This window comes from Crocodylus siamensis, chromosome 1 (assembly GCF_052110815.1).
Source record: "Crocodylus siamensis isolate JL-2025a chromosome 1, ASM5211081v1, whole genome shotgun sequence".
NCBI classification, from domain to species: domain Eukaryota; kingdom Metazoa; phylum Chordata; order Crocodylia; family Crocodylidae; genus Crocodylus; species Crocodylus siamensis.
Window position 1 is genome coordinate 403,456,322 of NC_143395.1, and position 26,487 is coordinate 403,482,808.

A 26,487-nucleotide genomic window follows, 5' to 3' on the forward strand; every position below is an offset into this window, starting at 1 on the left:
CTACATTTGAAAGAGTCATTTCAGACCCATGGGGAACCAATAACTACATAATCTTATTGCTATTTCCCACCCACCCTTAGTTCTCTTGTCCATGTGGTATATACTTTTGACTCTAATCTTACAGGTTCACATTTAAATTTATTTCCATTAATATTCTCAAACATTTCAGTGGGACCCCTGAATTTAAAACCAGTATCAGCCTATATTTTTGCAAGGTCATATTGCTAAACTAAGCAGTTTGCAGCCAGGATTGTGCCTTTCCATGGTTCTGTACTGTTTTAAGCATACGGGGTCTCCATCTGTGTATAAAATAATAGAAAATTGATTCTATGATTCTGTATCCAGACTGAGACCCCCATATGTGCCATTGCTGCTAGTACAATACACACAGGGCAGGATTCTAAACTCCTGAAGGGGTTTGAGAGTTGCCTTTATATTAGCTCAGATTACTTTCTCCTGCTGTGCCCTACTCCAGTGTAAAAGTTAATACATTACTGAGTGAAACTAGCTACTCCCCATCCATACCTGTGCTTTCCCTGTGCACCCATGGAATGAGGCAGCAAGAATATGGCAGCTGCTCCCTTCCCTCTCCAGGTCTCAAGGATATGGAAAGCTTACACAGGAGGCTGATGAGGCTTCTTACACCCCATCACGTGGCTCCATGGTGCTGCAAAGGAGTTTCATCTGAGCCCATAATTAATAAAAAGAGTTACACTGACCTACAGGAGACCAGAAATTTTTACTGGCAAGTGAGCAGAAGCCAGGAAAGGAATCTGCCACAGAAACAGAGAGTGAGAGACTAAAATGTCACATTAATTGATACCAGGGGTGAACTCCTGTCTAACCTAAATCTGACTTACTCTGAGAACACTGCCTACATGATGTGTCCTGTAACCCTTTCCCATCATCTCTTGGCAGCTGCCAAAAAGAGCTCAGGCTGTACCCTGGAGAGGAGTCTTGAAAGCCTTCAGTTGCATTTCCACAAATTCACACTGAGCAGGTGCAGGCTGCTTTTCTCACGGTCAGCCTGCTCCACAATGGAACGGGATGTATTTCAGAGCTAAGTATAGGCAGTCAAAAAGGCTGAGGCTGAATTGATTCGGTCTTCACGGGTTAGTTTAAGCTGCAGAGATTAAACTGAGAAACAACTGAACAGACATTCACTTTTGATTCAGGCAATGCAGCCACATGCCTGCAGTGGCTCAGTCCAGAAGCCAAGGGGTGCTAGTACACAGCTTTCTGGCACATAGCCAGCATGGGCTGTGTTTGCTTCCTGCTGCCCCTAAGGAAACTGGAATTTGCAGCCCAGTATCACAAAAGCAGGACTCTACAGGGTTGCTCATCACTTCATTTTCCTGCTTTCAGGTGCCTCTGGGATTTATAGTTCACAGTTGCAACCACCACTAAGCTTCAGTAAGCTTAGCAGGGAAGGGCAGCTCTGTACTCCCTCCCTGGCCCCAGACCTCAGCCAGGGTTTACTTTGGGTCTCTGACTCCCCCTCCACACAACCCATGTCTGCTGGAGCAGACAGCATAGCCCAGCCCAGGGCTGGAAAGCATGCTGGTGTGCTGGGGGACTCTTATTTAACTTAAACCAGGAAAAGGTCTTGGACAGAAGTTTCATAAAATGGTTTGGCCCAAATCAGTTAAGTCTGATGCTACATTCAACCAGGTTTATCTTAAACCAGATTCAGCAATTTTGAAACTGGTTTATGTGCACTGAACTTCTGTTACAGGTTTAAACCAGTCTCTGATCACTTAAATCAGTTTATGTGCAACTTCTGTCCCTAGCCCAGTCTTCAGAACACACTGAAGGCTGGAGAAGAGACATAACTCGCCCGTTCTGTGCCCTGGGAAGTGGCAGTACATGGAGCAGCAGCTGTCACCAGGATAGACCTAAAACAGGGCTGTCCAATGGACTGATATTGAACCCCAAGAGATTACCCTGAGGCTCCCAGCCTGGGCATTGCTTCCTCCATTGCTCTTCTGCCTCTGATGCCAGGGTCTCTGGGCTCCCCCTCCTTTCTCCTGCTTCCACTACTTCCACCCTTGAGGGTGGCATGGTGCAGCCTTCAAGATTGAGAAAGCCTGTGGCTCAGGGAAATTAGGGGATGAAGGGAGGGTGGCAGGCAGAGGTGGGGAGGCAAGGAGAAGAAGGGCATATGATGCAGCACAGTGCAGTAGGAGGAGGGGTTTGTGGTACAACATGGTACAGTGTAGGGCAGGGAGGAGTACAGCATGGGTACCATGGTGACATGTAGGGGGTGCATGTGGGTGCACATGTGCCCCCTGAGATTGGCTGTGCACTCCCTGGAAATGCCAGCTGTCACACTGGAAGTGCCGGTGGAAGTGCACTTCCAGTTTTGCCACTGGTGATTTCGGGCTTGGCAATTGGTTGCTGGGGAACTGCCTTCTGTTTGGTGATCAGCCACTGGGCCTGCTCCCCACCCCCGGTCAGCGATCTGGTGCCCCCCCAGACTTGGGAGACACCAGTCACCCATGACAGGTACATCCACAGCATGGTGTGCAACTCATATTGCATGTGGCCAAAAAGGCAAGCAACCCACACAGCAGGCCCCTGGCCACTCCAAAACTGGACAGGCTTAATCTGGAATAGAACCTGAGTTCTCTCCCTTTGCTATGTCAGTTCTGAATTTCTAATAAGGGTAAGAAAAAAATAAAAATTTAATTTAGTGAAATAAGCAGTAATGGGTCTGAATATGACTGGAGATCAAGTGCTGCTTTTATAGTCACCTGAATTGTCCTTTAAAAGAAAACACATTTCCATGCCCTCCACCTTTATGTCTGCTTTCTAGGAGTTTCGAGTTCTAAGTGCTTTTCCTAAGAGTTATTGCTTCCCTCTACTTTAAGTCCTATCTCCACACTGCAATGAATCAGAAGACTAGAAGGCATTCATAGCAGTTCCCTTCATGTCGAATGAGGCATTCCTCATGATAGATAATTTTCCTAAGGACTTCATGCATGACCAACCCATGTGTAATCGCAGTATTGGCTTTAGAAGTTATTTGTATACTTGACTAACATTTCAGAGATGCTACAATAATTAAAGAGCTGGAGACTTCTTCATCTCCAATTATAAACTATTAGGAGCATTATTTTATTAAAAATTAACATCCTTTCCAAGAAGAAAGCAGTAGCACCCAAAAAACTGCTGTGAAATAGATGAGTTTTGGATGGATCAGGGTTCCCTTCTTGGCAGGTGCTGATAACATTAAAGAACTTTTATAGGTCAGGGAACACAATTCTTGGCTTTTAGGATTCACTGACATAACAGTTGCTAGGCAGAATGATATCAGACTTGGATCAGCGTGGGGTAGGAACTACAGTTCTCATGAAAGTTCTCCATGAAAAAAGACTAATAAAAATCAGCATGAAAGCCAGACAGAAGCCAGGACTAGACTTTTATTAGTTTGCAGACATAGCATGTTGGCTATGGGGCATTCCTTTCTTAGAAATTAGTTGACTATGGTCACTAGTCACCAGATACAATTCCATCAGATCATGTTCTGCCTCTCATGCTGAGAATACTAATTTTTCCATTTCCTCCGGACACCGTTGCTGTGGGTTATTTAGTATTACAAAGCAGTTTCCACTTCTCCATGTGTATGAGAAATATTTAATTACATTGTAAACTAAGTTATTTTATTTCTTGGAGGTTATTTTCTGCAGCAGTTTCATTTCTCCCTCCACCCCACCCCCTGCCTCTTCCTTGTTTTATTTTATTTCCAGCTTTTCCTGGATCCTAACAGGTAAAATGTAAAACAGAGCATCCGTGGAAGGAGCTAAAAACAAATATACCTTTAATGTAATGAGAAACAAGAATTAAATTGCAGTACTGCCTCCTCACACTACTAGCTTAGACAATGTGAAATAGAACAGAATAAGTCCTTTTATTATTTCATCTCCTCACAATGTAGTTTTACTTAAAGGTGTTTCAGTCTTTCCAAATACTCATGTTTCTTGATTTTATGAATTCTATCATAAAAATTCACTATGGATTAAAACCTAGATAATAAGGGTGCCTATACATGTGCTCTGATATGTTCTAATTAGAACATTCTAGCATTGCTACAGCATCACCTGTATAACCCCTTGTAGGTTTAGAAATGGCCACTGGGATGCTTTAAAGATTGTTGAATGAGCCCCAACTTCCTTTAAATGAACAAGGACTTAATACTTGTGGTCCTGCAGTGTTTTAATTAGACCAGCTCTCCGGGAACCACTAATTAAAATGCATCCCCTTCCACCCCCACCCTGTGAGCACATGTATAGGCAGCCTAAGGTCTTAACCCTTTTCATTACAATTTTTTAGGAATAGTTTTAGAAATATGTTGGGGGTAGATTTTTAGCTGGTATATGGTGGGGTTGCTTATTCAGCTCAGTGGAGCTGTGTCAGCCAATTAATACTGAGGATATGGCACAAAGATTTTGATTAATGTTCACATATCTGAAGTTTTTAAAAAAAAAACCTGGCCAGCAATAGGACATGCACTCATCTGCTTCACCTCTTACGGGGCTGTTCTGCATTTATTAGTGCAGAAAAATAATACCTATGCCTATTGTTCACACACAATCAAATATATAAGTAGTTTTTAAAGCACTGAAATAGAATATGCATGAGTACTTGGAAGATAATGGCCATTGCAAAAAGTATGCAAAGCTGTAAACTGCTTTTGAGTTTAGTTCAGTGGCAAAACTAGTCTGGGGTAGATGCTTGAGAAGATGCTTAGTGCATACGCATGGACAATATTCCTTATCGCAGAATCAGTGCACATGTAAGGACTACAACATTTTCTCAGATTTATCTTTGACCTCCCATGATTTGAAAATGAATTAAAGGGAACCTCCTCATAGGACGTGAGTGGTGCAACTGGGCTTATATCATTGTCATATTGATTTCCATGTTACTTTTAAGGGGATAATCACTTTCTGGGCATCAATTGTATGTAGTCTCTTTTTACTATAAATTAGAATATAAAGGCCTTGACTCAACAAGTTTACCAACCCAGCATGTGGCAGAAAGCAGAGCAGGATGGTACCTTAGATTTAGAGAGTAATCAGTTCAGTGGGTATAAAAGGGCATAAGCTTCAATGACTTAAATGTAGCTATGTCCATTTATGTAAACAGAGGATCTGGCTCATGGAACCAGGAAACACATTAATCTGGCAAGTAATGTAGTCAGTTAAAAAATCATATGCACCAGTCAAATCCAGTACAGACAGTAGAAAAGCCCAGACTAAGTACAGACTAAGTACAGACAGTAAAACAGCCCAAGGGTGAATTGATTCAGTCTCCATAGATTAGTTTAACCTGCATAGATTGAACTAATAAGCAAGTGAGCAGACATTTACTTTTGATTCTGGAAATTCAGCCACATACCTGCAGTGACCCAGGCCAGAAGCTGGGGGACACTAGAGACAGGGGACACCTCCCTGCTTAGTTGGAGCAGACAACTTGGGCCAAGGCTAGCCTGCCTACCCTGTGAGGGGGGAGTTTGTGGGGGTAGTGCAAAGAATCCTAGGATTCTGGGGGACTGTTTCATAGATTCATAGATGTTAGGGGCTGGAAGGGACATCACAAGATCATCAGGTCCAGCCCCCCTGCACTTGGGAAGAAAAGACTGCTGGGGTCAGATGACCCCAGCAAGGTGCATATCGAGTCATTTTTTTTCAAAGATCTCCAGGGTAGGTGATTGTACCACCTTCTGGGGGAACCTGTTCCAGACCCTTGGCACTCGAATCATAAAGAAGTTTCTCCTTATGTCCAATCTGAAGCGATCTTCAAGCAGTTTGTGTCCATTGTTTCTTGTCTTCCCCTGGTGTGCCTTGCTGAATAGAGGCTTCCCCAGGCTGGAATGTCCCTTATATATTTATAGGCTGCCACCAAGTCCCACCTAAGTCATCTTCTCTCCAGGCTGAACAGTCCCATGTCTTTCAGCCTCTCCTCATATGACCTGCTCTCCAGACCCCTAATCATGTGCATGGCCCTTCTTTGGACTTTCTCAAGCTTCTCCACATCCTTCCTGAAGTGTGGTACCCAAAACTGGATGCAGTACTCCAGCTGTGGTCTCACCAAGGCTGAGTAGAGCGGGAATATGGCATCCTTAGTCTTACTTGAGATGCACCGGTTTGTTTTGCCAATGTTTTGTTCACTCTGACAGCTACAACATCGCATTGGTGGCTCATGTTCATTTTGTGGTCTGTCACAACCCCCAGATCTCTTTCAGTTGTGGTGCTGGCAAGTGTTGCACCACTGAGCCTGTAAGTGTGTTGTGGATTATTCCTCCCAGATGGAACACTTTACATTTCTCTCTGTTAAACACCATCAGGTTTTGATCTTCTCACCTTGCAAGCCTGTCCAAGTCAGCCTGTATTCCCAACCTGTCCTCAAGTGTGACTGCACTCCCCCATAATTTGGTGTCATCAACGAACCTTTCCAGTATGTTTTAACACCCAAATCCAGATCATTGATGAACATGTTGAAAAGCACTGGTCTAAGTACTGAACCCTGAGGGACACCACTGGTCACCTTCCAGCAGGTTGACTCAGTTCCATTTATTAATACTCTCGGGTCTTACCTCAGAGCCAGTTACCTAGCCACTGGACCATAAAGTAATCACATTTTCCCAATTTTACCATGAGGACATTGTGGGAGACTGGCTTTTTTGAAATCCAAGTGTATGACATCAGCCTCATGTCCCCTATCCAGGTGATGAGTTACTTGATCATAGAAGGAAATGAGGTTGGTCAGGCATAACCTGCCCTCAAAAAAGCTATGTCGGCTGTCCTTTAGAATATCCTGTTAGCCTATCAGTAATGGATTCTTTGATAATTTTTCCAGTATTTTTCCTGTTTGTTAACTTGAATCTGGAGGGGATCTGGGACAGAAGTTCAATAAACCAATTTAACCTAAATCAGTTAAGTCTGATACTATATCCATCCAGGTTTATCTTAAATTGGTTTTGGATGTTTTGAAAGTGGCTTATGTGAACTGAACTTCTTTGTGTTAAAGATTTGATCCAGTTTCCAATCACTTATACTGGTTTGTGTTTCATTTCTGTAACTAGCCAATGAGTTAATGAGGAAGGAAGAATGCTATGGGTATGCTAGTTATCCCAGATGACTGAGCTGAGTAAAGGGAGTCAGCTGCTGGTTATTGTTACCTAATCTAACTCAGTTCGTGCTTCTGCTTAACAATGTATGCATGACTTGGGGAAGAATTGAACCCACATGGCTAACTTGACCTTAGCTTGCTTTTGGCTGGGTTTCTCTGTTAGAAGAATAAGACGAAATATCACCAGGGGTTTGTTACAATAATAAAGCATAGTCAGTGATTCATGTCTTCTTAGGTTCAGTGATTTCTCAAACACTCCCCACAACTGTTATTTATTTTCTAGGGAAGGACATTTTCTGTAAATTATAGGCACAAACTCCAACTTGCAAAAGCCTCCTGTCCAGTATTACTCACTCGCTTCTTATGTGAAAATGAATACACCGGCCTCCAAAGACCACAGACTGTAAGATAATTACATTCCATCTTATTTGATGCCCAGTCATTTGCTGTAAAAGTGCAGTTTGTGGTGGCTGAAAAAGGTAATTTGTTAAGTAAGATATTCATCTAGCTATTCATAATGTGATTTAATCAGTAGGTTATATGCAGGCTTTAAATATAAAGTGTCCCAAACCATCATAATGAATTATTAACAGTTGATATCTCAAGAAGGAAGGAAGAGGCATACAGATCAACTGCAGAGCAACATTTTCACTCATAACCTTTTTTTTCCTCTTCCTGCTGAGCACAGAGGCCAATTTCATGACAAGAATATGGTAGACCAAACAAAAAAAGTGGGAATTCCAGTATTACCACACGACAGGGCTGTGCGTCTTGCATATATCCTCTGTCTGGCTCACTGTGCAACTATTCAGTCCTGTTCACTGGAATTTACCAGTCAGTAATTGATACGAAACCTCTGCTCTATTCAAGGCTTTCTGTTGTAAGCATGTGCCATAACACTCAGGACTGGATCAGTTATGATTATTAAAGTGCTACCTATATGATTATCAAGCCCCACGGTATATAGGGCAGGTTGACGTTACAGTAACTGGTTCATGCCTCATGGCTTCATAGTGGGGCATACAAACTGCTTCATAATAATGGAGTTCTATAGTAATAAATCCATAAGAAATCAAGGCATCACGGCTAAGTTATTGAAGGCATTCATGTCTTGCTCTGATGTAGTCAGCTAGATGGTTAAATCTTATTTTCAGAAGTCACTCAGGCACTCAAGGAGCTGTGGCTTTCAGTGAGACTTAGATTCCAAAGTGCCTAAATTGCATCTGAAAATGGAATTTCTGGACTTGATTTTAAAGGTATGTTGGTACATAATTGCCATTTGAATTGCCATAAATATCTTTAGAGATTTGGCCCCCTGCCTCCCTATACTTAGCAGAATAAGCAAGCCATCTAGATCAGCCCTCGATGGAACAAAACCTACCTATTCTTATTATTACACTGGGTTGAGAATATTATGAGCTGCCTCTTCTTTCTGTTTACAAGAGATATCAGTTTACTTTTACCTCCCTACACGCTAGTTCTGAATGAGTCTCCTGTTGTCCTCTGACCTACCAGAAGCATTCCCTTTCAAACACCCCCCACCAGATCAGGATGACATAGGAGTCTGGGCAAAATGTTTGCTCACTGTTAGCTGCAGTTGTAGTTGGGATGATTGTTTAGAGGAGGTTGCAAATCGATTTGCAGGATTTAACTCAAATTTGCTTGAACCATCTCTATTATCAGTAGGGAAGAGCCCAGATCAAATGCTGTCAGATTTTGGAGAGAAGCTTGGAGCTAGATGTTGACCTGGGCGTCACAGGTCACCTCTACTATAAGCTAGGCAGAAACACCCTAATCCAAATGTTCCCAAATCTGAAGGTGCTCTAATGTGATTATGAAAGTGTCATACAAGTCTCAAACCCCCTGCACAGAGAAAAGATTCACTAGATGAACCTTCAAGCCCCTTATGATTCTGTGAACTTCGCACTGTGGATCCTGCCACCAGTGATCATCAGGTTTTTATTTTTTTATTTTTGTAATCCTTAATTCCGTGGTTCCAGGAAAAAATTCTGATTGACTGACCATTATTCATTTTGAATCTTAATTTAGGGCTAATGCAAAACAGACAGTCCTTTTCCAAGTGGACTCCACTGTAAAGTAAAGCCTGCTTTAATTCCTTATGGCCTGAATAACTTCGCAGCCATAGTGTCTTAATGGTATTTATATTTCTTCTTGGTTTACACTGAGCCATCGATAAATACTCTGTGAGCACAGTGCTCCAACCTGTTATGCTTCCATTTCAGTGTAGTTTCCTCTAGACTGTGTTTCCTTACCTCATTTCCGAGAATTTCCTAGAAGACACTGCTCCACCGTGCTAACCCCAGGTGCCGGATTTGGTTCATCAGCCAGATCTGGCCTGCTGACAGACCAGGCACTTCCACGCTGCCTGCTGGACAAAAGGTCGAGCACCACTGCTCTAGCACATATCAAGAAGCGATAGATTCTCCATCTCAGATCAAGAAAGACCAGGCTCAAACCTTTGTTCAGAACTCAAACTGATCAGTTTTTAAAGATTAGAAAGTAATTCATTAAGTTGTCCTTTTGTCCTTCTCCAGTGCCCACATGCTGTTTTTCCACTATGCATGCCTTCTGTGCTTTGCTTTTCTAGCTGGGTCCTGAAATTGAAGTCCTGAAATGCTACAAGCTGGTCCTGTGCTATTTTTATGTAACGTCAACTATTTCGGAAGAGGATCTCTCTTCACCATATTATTTTCCTGGTTCCTTTTGGTCAGCCTAGAGAGAGTGATCTCATCACTGCATCTCAACACCTTTGTGGTCCTTACACAAACAACACTGAAATTCAGAAGCAAATGCCATATTTACAATGGTGACCTTTGCTAGGGCTATTAAATTTAGTGTGAAATTTTCCAAAGGACTGGGGTCAACGGTGTAACTAGGGTGGGTCAACAACAGTGCCAACCGTGGGGAGGGGAGAAAATGGCTGTTGCTGCATCCATGTGATCATGCGGGTAGCGGGAGGACAGCAAGAAGTTGTCACTCTCTCAGTGTGTGACAGCTGCCCTGGGTAATCAGCTGCGTTATGTTTTTGGCCCAGGTGAATTACAAGTCCAAGTCCCATTGGTGTGTAATGGAATTTGGTATCCCGAATCACTAGGATACTTTTGAAAAGATTATGTCCAACTGCCTATATTAATCACATCTGCAAGTAGACAGACTCTTCACAAGTTAAATCAAGGTTTTGTTCACTGCTTTTGCTCTGTACTGAAAGTGAAACAGCTCATTTTTCTCCTTGCTCTTAGTAGTTAAAGTATCTCTTACTTTCTAAAAGTGCAGGCTCACTTAAACCTTTCTCGGTTGGATATTGTGTGTGATAAGCTACTCTGGGAGTCCAAGTGTTTTTATGAAGTAAAAAAACCCTCTATCTTTTTTTCCCTTTTTTTTTCAAAATCTGTCTCTATGCGTGTGTGCAAGCATGCATGTATGTGAGTGCGTGCGCGTGTGAAATTTACCTGGAGCAAATTTGACAGTTTTGCAGATTCTAATATATTCTGTCTGTACATGTAAGCAACTTTCTAACAACATATGGTAGAGGAAGGAAACCTTTAAAAGTATCTCTTTTCACTTCAGCCACTTTTAATAGCCTGTGGAGATCAGATTTTCTTATCCACACCAGACAAAATACAGTGTTACAAAACAGGAAGCAATGCCAAATACTTACAATATGCTGTTTCTACATTTCTGTACTGTGTCTGGCATATGCCAGGCTGTATGCACAGGATTACAGACTTAAAATATAAATTGCTAGCTAAGATTGCCAATTTATTGACAAAATTACAAGTCAAATGCTGTGCTTATTTAAAAATAGCACAAATAATAATGGTCTATTACAGTCTATAAGTGGGAAGTGCATCAACTGCATGTATTCATCTTTTATACTCCAGAATATATCCTTCAAGATAAAGAAAACCTTGATTTTATTTCTTCCCAGTGAAAAGTCTGTGGGTCTCATTCTTCAGTGCTTTACACCAGATTTGAGCTAGTGTAACTCCATGGATAGACTAAAAGCATAATAGAGGAGTAAGAGAATAAAATCTCCATTCTGGTGTAATGGAGTAAAGAATTAGCTATGTTTGTTATATGGTGTAAAGTAGCTGTTATAAAAAGGAAGTAGGAATCAGGGTGCTTGGGTTCTATCCTGATTCTTTTGCTAGCACACTGTATGACCTTGAAATCTCAAATGAAAGGCAAATACTTAGTTGATGTAAACTGGGATAGTTTTCTTGGCACCTGCTGAGTTATTAACATTTACAACCACTGAGAATCCATCCCATTGCATAAATGCAAAGCATTATTGCTAGGCCTGCTCCTACAAACTTTAATGGAGCTTACAGCATTGATTTAAAGACACACAAATTGTGCCCCCTATTATTACTGTGACCAATGTGAAATTTGATTAAAATGATAAATTTCTCATTCTTTTAAGATTTTTGTGCCAGTTTAATCAAGCAAGCTGGCTAGTTTCCAATTCAGCTAGACTGTTTAAAGGCCAGAGGCAATTGAGGAAACACCAGGCAAGGTTCATAACTGCAAAGCTAATATTCAGTAATGGCGTTAAACCATGTTCTGTATTTTTAAACAGTCATAAAAGAGCATTTAAGAATTTAACTCAGCTGAATGTCACAATTGTATAAAGGCCAGTCAAGCACAATCTGTTCCTGTGGGTTACTACTAGCCTCCCTGTTTAGTTTATTCATTACATCCAAGAACTCTGTTCTTGCTTATTTTTCTTCATAATCAGGTAAATGAAAGAAAACAGATTTGTTTACACATTGGGAATATTGGAAAATGATTTATCTCCAATATAGGGATTCCTGATGCTGTCTGAATTCCTTATCACTCTAAAGTAATGATAAGAAATAGCTGATGGGAAAGCAATCTGTTGCAATGTTGCAGGTAACCAGTTCTCTGGATAAGATAGCAGACCGATTACCCACTTCACATAGACTGGTTTTATTGCCACAGGTCAGTTTAGTCCTTGGTGCAACTTCAGTGACTTCATAAATTTGGTCCTACCTGTTCTTTTGGTGTTCAGTCAAGGTGGGTTTCCTGGAGCAGATTTTGCTCCCCAAAGTGGAAAAAAATGAATGACATGTACCTCCCATTATTTTGCACATTGCAAAATCCAGATAAATTCAGCAAATTATTCATTTCATATGAGCACATGAGAAGCCGCCCTGAACTTTCAGCATCTAGTGCTGCACTTTGAAATCTAATTCACTGGCACCAAGGAAATCTCCCTGATTATTAATAAAAAAATGTCAATGTGTTGCTGTGGATTAATGAGAGCCACTTCCACATTGTGGTCCCTGGTAACATCTCTAACGGCCAAGAGCTCCTGAATCGACAAAACTGTCAAAGTGCACAAAGATGCAGACTGTTTTGTCATATGAAAGAAGAATGTGTTGCTATTTTGAAGATGCTTGTGTTGAAATGTGGATTAATTGTGGCAGACAGTAATATAGATTTGTACTGAAGGAAAGACGGCACAACAAGCTTCCATGATTGCCCATAGGTACTATATATTTCCTGCATAAGAAGTATCATTGAACCAGAAGAGCGATATAATGATAGTATCTTCTTTGTATGAAACTACTTTGCTCTCTGGTATCAATGTTGTATGTCATCCTCCTAAATCAGATATACAAATACCAATGTATGTCCCCAAGTAGGGTCTGTAAGGATGTTTGTCTTGAACATTTACAGATTCTCAATCACAAGACGGAATAATTTGGCAGGAAAACCAAAATGACAGGACATCAAGAGAGACACCTCAGCAATTTCTCAGTTTTTTATGCATAGCAACTTAGAACTTAAAAAATGAAAGAATGAAATATTTCAGAATGACTTTGTGTGTCACAGAAAGGACCTGTCTGAAATGAGGAATTTTGACTGGTTTGATTGTTCCTAACAGCTATAAAAATAAGTTTTTAAAACTAGCCTTACTAATATTTTGCATCAGCTAAGCAGCCAAAAATAGCACTGATAGCTTAAGTGCTGGTGATTATACTGATACAAAATAAATGCACTATTTAAGAAACTCAATCCATTTGGTTGTTCTATAAAAGCATTAAGTGTAACTAGTGATTTGGGATAGATTGATATTATATGTGAAAAAGGATTTTCTGTGTAGCATGCATTAAATAATGCCCTAGGCATATGCAGTCAGTTAAAGTTTATTAAACTTATATAGTTATCTGAACAACGACAATTGTTGATGAGCTGTCACATTTTGGCAAAGATACCTGTTAAAGAGCTGTAACCTTCAAGTTTGGATATGAGTAGCCCTGAGGTAAATAGCATACTAAAAAAATGCAGGAATTAAGTTGCACAGGTTTGCAAAAACCTGAAACTTTCACATGAAAATAAGAATTAATCTGACCTATTTCACTTTAGATGTGAGCTTTAAAACACACTTTAAATCTCTGTTTCCTTGACAGTTCACATAAGGGAATGGTTTAAGAAGTGAAAATCAATGTGTGGGCAAATAGGAGCATTGAAAGAATTAGTTTTCTGTCGAAATATGCCAATTTTACAACATTTACACTATACAGCAAGAGAAGGGGAACAACAAGGAAGTATTTGGAAACACGGGAATGTAGGACTCAGAAGACCTTGTAAATTCCAGGTCCTTGCTATGCAGGCTCCTTTAATAAAAATACAGCTCCATCTTTGAAGTAGTTAAGTTTGTTTGCCCAACTATTCACATTGAAAGGCTATTCCAGAGCCTCAAGGTTCTGGTGTTCAGACCCTTTCTTCTAATATTCAGACTAAACTTATTTGACTAGGGTTAGAAATTACACATAATCCAATATAAGTGATCAGAAACTGGTTCAAATCTTTAACACGATGGAAGTTCAGTGCACATAAAACTCTTTCAAAATCACCGAAACCAGTTTAAGATAAACCTAGATGGATGTAGTATCAGACTTAAGTGATTTAAGTTAAATCAATTTATTGAGCTTCTGTCCCAGATCCCCTCCAGATTCAAGTTAAATCACAGTTCCTCAGAATCCAGGACCCTTTTCACCCCCATGCAACACCCCCCACCCCGTTCCCCCCACAGGGTGGGTAGGCTAGCTTTGGCCCAAGCTGTCTACTCCTGCTGAGCAATGAGGCATGCTCTAATGCCCCCCAGCTTCTGGCCTGAGCCACTGCAGCATGTGTCTGCATTTCTGGAATCCAAAGTGAATGTCTGTTCACTTGCTTATTGTTTCAATCTATGCAACTTAGACTAGCCTGCAAAGATTAAGCCTCAGGCTTTTTAACTGTCTATAGCTTTGGTTATCAGTGGGCACATCTACATGTGCACCTGACTGCACAGTAACCACCATTACTGAGCAGTCCTGGCAGCACATGGGTCATTTCAACCCTACTGTGCAGTAGTGTTAATGTCACAGTTCGTTCCTGCTGATGCTACATTGACACAGCAACAAACTCCATAGCTCATCGCTATTGCAATGTAGCATCTTGTGTAGATGCTCCCAGTTTATACCCACTTGCTTCCATGACAATATGGTCCTTTATCTTCAGGAGATATCATCAGTTGTCTGGCTGTCTCATGGCTACATCGCCCATGTCACCACAAATTCCTGAATAGCTTAAGTCTACATGGTTCTACCCTTCCACATAGATTGTTGCAACATACTAGGTTACCCAGTGGCCCCCACTTTGAGGCCCCAACCTTGTCTGGTGTTACCTCTTGTATAGGTCCTTCTGGACAGCCCAACCATTCAGGGACATCTCCTGCACAGCCGGTTCCAGATAACTTTGAAGTGGTCCACCGCTGGATGACATCAGCCAGCTTTGCCATGGGCCATGTGTCCATCTCTGGTAAATATCTCGCCTTCTTTCTTCTCTCAAACAGGGGCCTTTACTGGTCCCCTGTTACATCAACATCATCACCATTATTGAAAACTGAGGCAACTGAATTGAATTGAATACTGAGGTATTCATTTAATTCTGAAGCCATTAAATTACTTGTTTTCTCCCATATAAATGTTTGTTTTAATTTCCTATGGAAGGTCTAACTCAGCTTGACTATTGGCAGTTTTCACTTTTTTTCTGTGCTTCTTGACTTCTAAGATGGCTGTCTTTTGTTGGGTTTTTTCCTTCTCTGGTCCTCATAGGATATTTGTTTATTCCCAATATCCTTTTTAACATAGTCTCTTCTCTACTCAGTGAGATTTCTCCCCTTGGTTGATGTACAAATTTCTGGTAATAGTATTATCTTTTTTGATTTTTAAAAATTCTATGCTTCCTCTCAGTTACAGTCCCTGAGCTCCTCCGTCCAACTGACTTGACCAAGTAGTTCCTTGCAGAAGAATCCATGGGAAACTCCTAGCATTCTTGCTGTAGGGCCCTTATTACCATCCTTCCTCAAAGTGATCTTGACACAAACCAATTCTGTTTGATCAATACTATCCTGTCTTACTTCTTTACAAGCTATCAAAGCATGGATGTAGCATGCAATCCCACCGCTGTTACTTTTATTTCTAAATTTCCTGGAAAATATGTATCTTTCAACCCCTGTGTAACAGTCATGACTCCTATTCTATGTTATTTTTCTTATATTCTGCTTCATATTTTACTCCATTTCAAGTTCTTCCATTTTGTTTCACAGGCTCCATGCCTTAGTACACAAAAAGCTGAAGTTGTTTCTTAGTGACCATACCCAGTTCCCTAGCGAAGGTATGGGAACAGGGCAGTGTTCAGGTTCAGGACAGTGCTGGCATGTCCTCTAACTGTACTGCCTACTTAATTATTGTTCTTTTCAGTTTCTTTACTTTCTTTATCTGTGATCCATTTTTTATCCATTGGTATCCCTTTATCCATTGCTTTATCTATTTTTTACCTGATTTTCCTTTCCCTGTCTATTATCTCCATGTGTGAGGATTCCCTAGATCTCTTCCAACCTTCTTTGCTCATTTCTTTGTTTAGAGGTCATCTTTCATTCGCACCAGTCTCAATCCCTGGTGGCTATTATCTCAGGTACTCAGGCAAAGCCTGCTTTTTCAGAAGAATTCTTTTTCTACAAATGGATCCTAACAGTGACATTTTCCAAAACCTTCAAGTTATCAGTCCATGAGCCAGCTGTTCATGTTATCACAGCTTCATCCTCCTAGCATCCAAAAGAACTCTATTGCTGGCAGCCAGCTCATGCCCCAGTTTTGGAACATGTTCCCCAGTCTGGTTTTAGTCAGCCTGAAGACAGGATGCTTTAGAAATGCTAGATACTAAAGGCTGATAATAAGAAAGGGTAATAGAAATAAATACAGAGGAACTGGAAAGTGCTGGGGGGGCACAATTTGCAGGGGGACATCAAAGGGAGAAAAGGAAGTTTGGGGTCATAGTGACAAAAGTTGACACAAGAAAAACTGATGATAGCAGAGAGTTTGAAAATTGTCACATGACCACATGCTTTTTCAGCTGAGAGGTAGAAGTCATTGGTGGACACATGAAGGGGCAGAGAATGACGTGAAACGTTAGGTAACTCTGGCAAATAGCTCATCCCTATAAAATAACATGGGTATTTTGCACTCTAATGATAGACTCCAGGTATGCTTTTTTACCACCCAATCCTGCAACTGCACTGATCATTTTTTAACAAGTAGCGTAAAAGCTATAAAAATTGAGCTTTCCGTGTGTTTTAATAATAGACTTTCACCCTTCAGAGATCCCCACAATGCTTATTAAAAAAAATCACCATAAAGTAAATTTTCTGATTATATGTTTGATTGTATATAAAATATCACATCATTAAGGGATAATTTTTGTTGCTTTGTACCATACAAAGCAATAACCAGCTGCTGGGACTGATTAATAGCCAGAGCAAAGATGAAACGTTTAATCAATCTCAAAAGCCATTTATTACATAGCAATGGAGATTAGTTCTATTATATAGCATACACTAACACTCGAATTGTGAGGAGAATAGAAGCATCTAGGCCTGATTCTGACTTCCTTTGTACCACTATACCAAGTACTTCTGCATTATATACCTAGTGTTAAAGTATATACTTCCCTTTTAAGTGCATAACTCTTTTCATTGACTTCTGTGTGAGTTAAGCATGAGCCAGTCAGTGACACACAAAGCAGCTAACCTGTTTCCCTAGCTGCCTAGGAGGGACTCGGTGCTTTCATTCAGGGTACATTTTCATTCTTTGATAGAAAGGTGGTGCTGAGGCTCCTGGAGACCTTTTCCTTTCAATCCATTCACATCAGGATTTATTGAGAAGCAGGTTTCCTTCCTGCCAACATCTCTGCAGCTTCCTTCTCAATCCATTGTACATAATAGCTGTCCATTCCCTGTTTTGGCCTGGTGACTGTACATGGCTGCCAGCCCCCAGGGACAACCTAGCCTTTCGGGGCCAGACTATCCCGTTACAACACACTTATTGTGCTTAAGCATGTTTTTAACGTTTTCATGGATAGGTATGCTTACTGAAGTCCTGGGCTATATCTGCAGTATATCTGTATGTACCTTTGGTGATGTAAATGTGTGTGCTTGAGATCTGAAATCTATCTACCTGTTTTTCCCTTGAGGAGCTTTGAATGTCCTGTGTTGATTATGCCTCTGTCATTTGACTGGGGGCATTGTCACACATTACACTTAGGCTTTTCAGCATGGTAATTAGCATGGATCCTGGTTTTCTCTGATAAAAAAATCCCCAATTTTCAGTTAAATTGTAACCCCAAATCCACATTTTTCTGTGATTAAAATGAAACACCACTATATATATATCTATATATTAGCAGCATTTCATTTTAATCACAGAAAAATGTGGATTTCGGGTTACTTTCTTAAATCTGAATATTGGGGATTTTTTTTTTAATTAGAGAAAACCAGGATCCCTGGTGATTAATGTTAGTGTTAGCTCAAGTTTCGAGCAGCCACATGTTCAGGTGAGCAGGGACCTTGAGGACTGAAAGGTAACCATCCCCCTCTCCTCCCTCCTCTCCCATTTCAGGACAGTGCCAGTGGTTACAAGCAGGCTGGGGAACATGAGGGCTGGGGGCATTAACAGGGATCTGGGGTGTTGGGTGGGTGGGGGCAGTGGGCCTGATCAGGTGGAGGGGAGGTGGGTGGGGTCTTATACTAATGTGTAACCTAGAGTTACCACATCTTAGTGCAACATGAGCTGGATAACGGAGAACAGTTTAACCTAGCATGGAGTGGCATATGTTTAAGCCACTGGTGTGAAGAAGTCCCCTCCCCATTTGTCTGCCCCTCACTTGGGTCAGCCCAGGTCACCCTTCTCTCTCCTTGCTTTCTTCTTGGTTCAGGCTGGTCAATCAGGTGACCTGGCCAGATAAAATTCCCAGGGGGGAGGAGGAGTGCTCTCTTCTTCCCAGGGGGCATTTTGAAAGCTACGAGCTGCTGCCTGGTGATTTTCTGTAAGTAAAAACCTGGAAACCAGCCAGGAGTTAGGAATTATATGTAGGCCAGTCACTTCTTAAAAGGGTTACCATACCCAATCTCTGTAAAGACTCATGTTACTTTTGTTTGCTCAAAGTGTATTTTGACTTCCTCCTTCTCCCCCCGATCAATAAAGGTATCAGGTTACAGGTTGCCTTCCTGTACTACCGAGGAAGGAGAGAAGCCTTCCACCCCTGCTTGGCCGGTGAAGTTTGTCTTTTATTTTCCCTCAGTTTTACCTGATACAATCTTGGGATGCTTCGGGCTGGAAAAAGCCGTCAGAAATATTATTGTGGGCAAACCACCCCCGGGGTTTGCAGGGGCTGCCAGAGCCCTACTAGAGACCAGTGCTCATGTGGTGGCAGTGTTATAGCAGGTGTGCAGGTGTTCTCCAGGAAGCGGGAGAGCCAGCTGTAGGCTCCCCAAGGGAGACTCCTGAAGCGAGGTTTTGGGCCTGGCATAGTGAGGTTCGTGGCTCTGCATAGTAGTGCCCTCTACTGTGCATGCCACAGCCTAAAGGGTGCTTAAAACTAGTTCTGTGTGTTAATGTTTAGACATTTCCAGGATTAGGACTTACCTGACCCACCTAAAATTAATGTGTTACAAAGTCCTAAGAAAAATAAGTATATGTGGGCTGGTTTCAGAAGTGTGTATTGCTCAAAGGTGTTCAGAGAGACATTATTAGGTGTGCTAAGAAGGTGTGATTGGATGCAGTTTCCCATTCCTCCTTTCCACAGTGATTCCAAAGTTCAGACCTCTCTGTGATAATTCCTTCCCACTCCTAATCTCCTGTTCTACTCCATCTTACTGAACTCATGCACTCACTTATCAGCTACCTTCCCACTCACTCTGATACGTCTGGCCCACTGTAGACAAGCTGGTTTCTAAATCATGTAAAAAGATTGAACACATTCCCAAAATTGATGTGTGGGTAGTTGGTAGCATGCAAACCTGAATACAGTGGCAGTATCCAAACCTGAATACAGTTCTGTGTTTTACAAGGTGCACTTCTCTTTTAATAGGGTATAAGAGTCCAAACACGCTCTACAAAATGGTTCCAGAACCAAAATCTCAGGTCAGGCAGCTTTGCCAGCAGCTCCATGATAGTGGGTAAAGCAGTATTTTGGCCTATGACATCCAAGTGGGTTTCTAAGTAACTCAGGCAGTTTTGGAAATATCACCCATTGTCTTACTGGATTCTTCTTTGGTTGAATGATGCCATGCTGGAAATGTTCCTAGAACATTATAACAAACCCATTTGCTCCTCTGCAGTGGACCTGGCTGCAGTGTCTTAAGCAGATGCAAAATGGGCTTTTGTTGCAAAGGGGTGAAGAGAGCAGAGGTAATGTAGCTGTTCACATTCACTGGACTAGTTTTCAGATTTTATATCTATGGTGGGAAAGCAGATGGTGGCACTTTGAACCAAATTACATTCTCAGCAAAATAATATTACTGAAATTAGTCCGCCAGGGCTGAAGTAATTTTCCCTTTGTAACCCATCCATTAAAAGCATAATGAAAGTGAACTAGCATAAGGCTGGCATTTTCAAAGAAGACTTGAAGAATGTAGATACGTAAGACCACTGGAACTCAATGGAGGCTCAGCATCCAGCTCACTAGGGCCCCTTTGAAAATCTCAAACTTCTGCTTGATTTTGTAGGCAAGATTACAGCTGTGTGTCAATTATCTGAAAGCTGAGTATGCCCCATACCTGCAATATAATGAGTTGCAATCTAACCCATTCCTAGACACAGAACCAAGGAGCTGTATGTCCTTTAACCATGTATGCTGTAACAATGCCAAAATTGCAGGGAAAACGACCGCCTGTCAAGCTGTACAGAGATCTGCAGCTAACAGAGATGGATGTAGGCATACTAATAAAAGAGTAAAACTGGGCCCTAAAACATGAACATATTGTACTCTATGGTATATTGCCACTTAACAACAAGCTTCGCAGGGTTTGTGCCGCTATAATAAACGGCAGTGATTATAGCTTCCAAAAGCAAGAAGAAACTGACACTTGAGGCATAAAATGATTGTGTAATGACATGCTGAAATCTGATTACCAAATCCTTTGTCAGTTCACCAGCATGTCCTAATTTGTGCTATGTGAAGGGGTTAATTTTCAAAGCTCTGTGCGGGGTTTTAGCTGAGTGACTCCCATTGAATTGAAAACCCCTCATAATGCTTTGATAATTCACTGGCAGACATCATTCTTTTTCTGTAAGAATAATAAACAGGCAGTTCAGAGTTTCTAGATCTTATGGAAACTGTTTAAATGTATAAGACATAAAAAGATATATCATCATGGCCATGAAATTACTAGGGAACTGCCATGATATTGCTTGATGTGGGAATTCCGTATCTCAGAATAGCTGCATACTGATGTAGGAGCTATAAAATCAAATAGGAGCCAGCAAAGCAATGTGACATGGAACTGGTTGTTTATATCAGCCAAAAGCTGTAACACAGAGAGATCTATTCTCTTTTTATTAGCTGCTTTAGTTAAAAAAGAAAACTGGTAGTCATGAAGCACAAGATCCCAGTAGCCAGAAGGGGGATATTCTATTATTAATCTACATTTATAATTAAATTGCTGATGCCCCTGAAGCATTTCCTTTTTTTGTTAGGTACAGGGCATGCATATAATGGAAAGATTATCCTTTCCTGAAAATGCAAGTATATGAAGAATGACAGTTAGCGGATACAACACACAAGTCAGGCACAAAGTATTGGAACATAGGAAAATATAATTGGAAGGTTCCTTCTGGGCCATTGATTCTGGGCCATTAATTCCATCAATTATGAAGCCTTGTGGAAAGTACAAGCCCATCGCCAGGCATAGGGTCAGGGAGGACCTAGCTAGGGAACTTCTGGTGGGGCTGGATGTGTTTAAATCAGCAGGTCCAGCTAATCTCCACCCCAGGGTGCTGAGGGACCAGCAGGGGAGATTATGCTCAGGGGCAACCCACATGGGTTCATTAGGGGCAGGTCTTGTCAGACCAACCTGATTGCCTTTTATGGCCAGGTCACAAAATCATTGGGCACAGGTGTCACAATGGACGTAGTCTTTCTGGACTTTAGAAAGGCCTTTGACACTGTCTCTCAACCCATTCTCATTAAAAATTAGAGGACTGTGACACTGATGCCTACACAGTCAGATGGGTCACAAATTGGCTAGAGGGCCACACCCAGAGAGTGGTGTTGGATGGGTCATTTTTGACTTGGAGGGATGTGGGCAGTGGGGTTCCCCAGGGCTCAGTCCTCGGGACCGTACTGTTCAACATCTTCATCAGTGACTTGGATGAGGGGGTGAAAAGCATCCTGTTCAAATTTGCAGATGACACTAAAATGTGGGGAGAGGAGGGCATGCTAGAAGGTAGGGACAGGCTACAACTAGATGTGGACAGGTTACAGAGAAGGAAGGATGAAAATAGGATGGGTTTCAACATGGACAAGTGCAAGGTGTTACATTTGGGGAGGAAGAACCAGCAGCATACCTACAGGCTGGGGAACTCCCTTCTCGTCAGTGCAAAGGCAGAAAAGGATCTTGGAGTCATCATTGTTGCCAAGATGAACATAGGCCGGCAGTGTGGGGATGCAGCCACAGAATCACAGAATCATAGAATCATAGAAGTAGGGTCAGAAGGGACCTTATAGATCTTCAAGTCCAACCCCCTGCCTGGGCAGGAGAAAAAACTGGGTTCAAATGATCCCAGCTAGGTAGGCATCAAGCTTCCTCTTAAAGACCCCCAGGGTAGGATCCAGCACCACCTCCCCAGATCCTAGCCGCCCCAACTGTGAAGTAGTTCTTATGGATGTCTAATCTCAGCCTACTCTCCAAGAACTTGTGGCCGATATTCCTTGTTACGCCAAGGGGCGCTAGAGGAAACAAGGTCTCTCCCAAACCCGTCTGGTCCCCCCTAGTGAGTTTATAGACTGTCACCAGGTGCCCCCAGTCAGGAAGGCCAACTGTACCTTGTCATGCATCTACAGATGCATCACAAGCAGGTCCAAGGAGGTGATCCTCCCCCCTATGTGACATTGGTCAGGCCGCAGCTGCATCCAGTTCTGGGCACCGCTCTTCAGGAGGGTTGTGCACAGCATGGAGAAGATCCAGAAGAGGGCCACCCACATGATCAGGGATCAACATGGCAGACCCTGCAAGGAGAGGCTTAGGGACCTGATGATCTGCTCAGGTCCCTTCCAATCCTACCAACTATGATACTACGAAAAAACCCAAATCTGCAATTAAAATTAAAATGCCACTATCGATATAGGTTTCAATTGAACACAATGTTTTATTGATATATTTACAATTTTAAAGCAGTTTGGAAGCCTACCAGTGCCTCAGTCACTATAATAAAATAAATTCTAAGTACCTAAAATTTTTGGTATTTGATTTTGGGTTTTTTATCATGGAAAATCAGAGCTCTCCCTGTCCCCTGAGCTCACCAGGACACAGGTCCAGGCCCCTGACTCCCCACCCACAACCCCCCCAGCCCTACTGGTGCCCCTCACTCCCCAGCTCCCAGCGCTGCCAAGGGGGCCTCCAGCTTCCTGGGCTCCAGGGCCAGGGACTTGGGTCCGCAGTCCCCTGCCCCACATACCAGCGCCTGATCCCTGGCTGCCTGTGAGAGGCGGCAGTTGCTGTGGTGGGGCAGAGCACAGAACCTGACTCTCCCTCCACCACAGGCAGCACAGCTGGAGTGCAGCACATTGGAGGGGGGCAGGCGGCCTGCTGTGGGCGCAGTCTCCCTGCCCTGCTGTGCTCCCCTGATGCCTCTGTGGGTGGGACCCAGCGTTGGGACCCAGAGTTGCGGGGCTGGGCAGAGTTGCCCAGTGGGTGGGACCCAGAGTTACAAGGCTGGGTGGGAAAGCTTGGTACTGCCATTAGAAGCTCCACATCACCTTGGCAAGGCACCTCCTGCCTCCCCAGTAGCAGTGAGGTGTGCTCTGTGCTGCTGCCCCTGCTGCTGCTGGGCAGGCAGGGGCATGTTGCCAAGGAATGCAGACCTCACAGCACCAGCACCAAGCTTCCCCACCCTGCTTTGCTCTGCTGCACTGGCTCCCATGCACTTGGCTGCAGAGGTCCAGGGGGGATGGCAGGGGGCCTGATCCCATAGCATCCAGCCTGCACTCACCCCCGTGCCCACAAATCTGAGGGGCACATGTGCTCCTGCCCCCCTGGAAGTGCATGCAGTGGTGGAGAGCCAGGCCCTCTGCCACCTGGATGAACCACCCATGTCCTTGTCCTGCTCCCCGCTCAGGGCCCTACAGCCATGTGTTCTTGCCCTGGGCCCCATGCTCCAAGCACCACCCCAACTGGACAGCAGCCCCTGCCCCAGCTGCAGTCCTGTTCAATAAGGGTGTGTAAAACAGGCTGTACTTGATTTGGATTCAGCTTGAATCTGAGACAGTGATTCAATTCATTGATTTGGATCCCCGTCCCTAATTCAATTTGACCAAATCCAGATCTGAAGATTTGATGCTGATTCAGCCACAGACACGGCTTTAAATGTTTTTTCTACATACCTTGAGGCACACTCATGAACACTGCAATCCTGGAGCAGATGGAGCATCCCACAGGAGTGTTGGAGGCCTCCCATGTGCTCGGCAGTGAACCCAGAAATGGACTGGAAGTGTTTCCAGTCCACTTCTGGGTCTGCCAGGGAGTGTGCTAGGGGCCCTTCCTGAGCCCCCCTGGCTTGGTAATTGGCTGCAGGAGGACCTTGGGTTCCCTCCGAGACCCAGGAGGCACCAGTCGCCGAGCCAGGAAGTTGTGGGGGGGTCCCCCTGTGTGCTTCCCAGCAGACCCAGAATTTGACTGGAAGTGCTTCTGGTTCACTTCCAGGTCTGCTGCTGAGCATGCTGGGGAGCCCTCTGTGCTCCTGTGGCATGGTCGATCTGCCCCCCCCCCCCCCCCCCCCCCATCTCAACAGTGACGAGCCTCCTGGTACCTTGAGGTATGTAGAAAAAACTTTTAAAGCGGTGTCTATGTCGGAATCGCTGAATCTCTCTGAATCAATTTGAAGGGTTCTGATTCGATTCAGAGACATTAAAGGGTCTCCTGATTCGATTCGGATTTGGAGATTCAGCCACCAAATCAGGCCGAATCTCCACCAAATTGAATCAAGCACCGAAGCTTTGCACAGCCCTATTAACCTACCCCCTCCCTCCCTCCCTATGGGGCCACATCCCCTCCCCCGACTTACCTGCAGGAGCTACTCTCCAGGCTTCCTGGAGGCCCGGTGCATGTGTATGTGTGCACATGCACATGGCACGCCATGCTGATTGCCTTCTTCCACCCCCTCCAGCCCCTTGCAGGCTGGAACTCCGCTAGCCTGCAAATAGCTCTTTGCAAAAGTGGAAAATCTACACAATTCTCCATTAAAATGAAAAAATCTGAGGTTTTCTCAGTTAAAAAGGGAGAATCTGTGTTTTTTCTCATTTTTCCATGGGAAAAATCCCTGGTTATTATGTGGTGCCACTTCCATACCTCCTATTGGAATCATTTTATTTTCCATATCTAATTTGGGTTTGTGGACTCCCACAGGGAGCAGGGATGCCTGAAAGTCAGTGCTGGAATACTGAGCTCTGTGGTATCTAAGGCTCCTTTCTGAATGTAGCCAAAAGTTTCTAGCTCCTGATTGTGATGCTAGGCTGCCTTCACTATAAATTCCAGAAGCTCCTTTAGCTATGCAGTTTTTAACTCAAGAGATAATGTGGTGTAGAACTGGTACATTTTTTTCTCCATAGACAAGATGTCTTATGAAAAAAAATGTGTTGAAAACAATTTCAGTTATCTGAAAGTAAATCTCTAGAGCAAAAACCTAATCTATTCCAAATAAAATAAAACCAGGGATTGTCTCAACCTCTTTTTAAGCATATTGAGGAACCAAGAGGTGGTTGGTTTCAAGAATCCCAAGGAAAAAAAATCTCTTTCTGCTGGAGGCCCATTATTTTGTGATATCTTTCTCAAATGAAAAACTACCTTACCTTATAAGAAAGATGACTGTTTTTCATGAGTTCAGTAGGTAATGAGTTCTGTTACTTGCAGACCAAGGTACTATTGAATTTAAGTGTGTCAGAATCTGGCCCAAAGCTATTAGCTAGCACTCAGAGTTTCTTTAGCAAGAGTGAAATTTTCATTACTTGCCCCAATTTTCAGTCCTATCCTGCTCTGTGTTTCAGAGGAAGATATTTGACAATGTTTTACTGCACTGCAGTACAAGGCCTGTGTTTTTAATTTTGAGATCTAGCATATCACTTAAAACTCAAAAGCACGCCCAACATAGTTGCAGATGTAGCATGCATTTATAATGGATCCCTGTTGCCTGCCCCTGACACATGGCAGTCAGAAAACTGTTTTGGTATAGAAATTATACCACAATGTGAATGTGTTGTCATGGGGTATATTCCATTGATAGAGAACTGGGGAGCTCTACCGCTTACTGACCTAGTCGTGTTTTCATGCTCCCCTCTCCTTATGCCCAGCCAACCCAAACATTGCCCTCTTCTAAGGTGAGTACTTAACATTTACTGAGCTGTTCAGTCTAACAAAAATGATTTGCTCCTACTTAATTAAATGGCATCATTATTGCTTGAACAACAGCTCTCCTCAAAATAAAGATTTTTTTTCTCTCCCCCTTCCAGACACACTTGCCCAGGTGGTATTTCAGATTAAATTTGTATTTCACCATTGCCAACATTTATGTGCCTGTGTCTTCCTAAACTAGCAATATAATTATAAATGTCTACCTCCTGGTATTTATTATTAATAGGAAGATAATGAAGTGGGTGATTAAGCAGTCACTGGTTTCTTCTGTAATCACCGGATCAGAACCCTAAGGAAACGGGGTTCAATAACAAGTCACTGAAATGATAAAATCTTAATGAGTCATCAGCTTGTATGGA